Source organism: Saccopteryx leptura, chromosome 1 (assembly GCF_036850995.1).
Source record: "Saccopteryx leptura isolate mSacLep1 chromosome 1, mSacLep1_pri_phased_curated, whole genome shotgun sequence".
NCBI lineage: Eukaryota > Metazoa > Chordata > Mammalia > Chiroptera > Emballonuridae > Saccopteryx > Saccopteryx leptura.
Window position 1 is genome coordinate 380,329,907 of NC_089503.1, and position 706 is coordinate 380,330,612.

A 706-nucleotide genomic window follows, 5' to 3' on the forward strand; every position below is an offset into this window, starting at 1 on the left:
GCATCATCGGCCTAAATATAATATTAGTTTAAAATGTTTTAGAAAAAAATCATAGGAGAAAAATCTTCATGACCTTGGATTAGATTTAGGCACCCAAAGCACAAACCATAAAATAAATGAATAAATAATAATAATAATAATAATAATAAATTAGACTTCATCAAAAGTTTATAAACCTTTGCTTTATAAAATGCTTTTCAGAGAATGAGAAGATAAGTTACAGACGTGGCGAAAACGCCTACACATCATGTATCACATGTATGATGATAATAAAGAAATAACCCAGTTAAAAAGTGGACAAGGTTTGCACTTCACCGAGGAAGATATCGGTGGCAAAGCAACCCAGGAAGGGATGCCCACCACCATTCCTCACTAGGAAAATGGAAATTACAACCACAGGAGATGCCACTACTTATTAAATAGCTGAAAAGCTTTTTTAAAAGTGACAAAAGTATTGATGAGGATACAGAGCAGGTAGAATTCTCAAATATTGCTGGTTAGAATGTGAAACGATACAGTCACTTTGGAAACCAGTTTTGGAGGCTCTTATAAATTTCGTCTAACACTGACCATATCACCCAGCAATCTTACTACTAAGCGTTAACCCTAGGGAAAGGAAGACTGACATCCTATGATGGGTGAATGAACAAACAAACTGTGGTCTAGCCGACCTATGGAATACTACCCAACTGCAAAGGAACACATT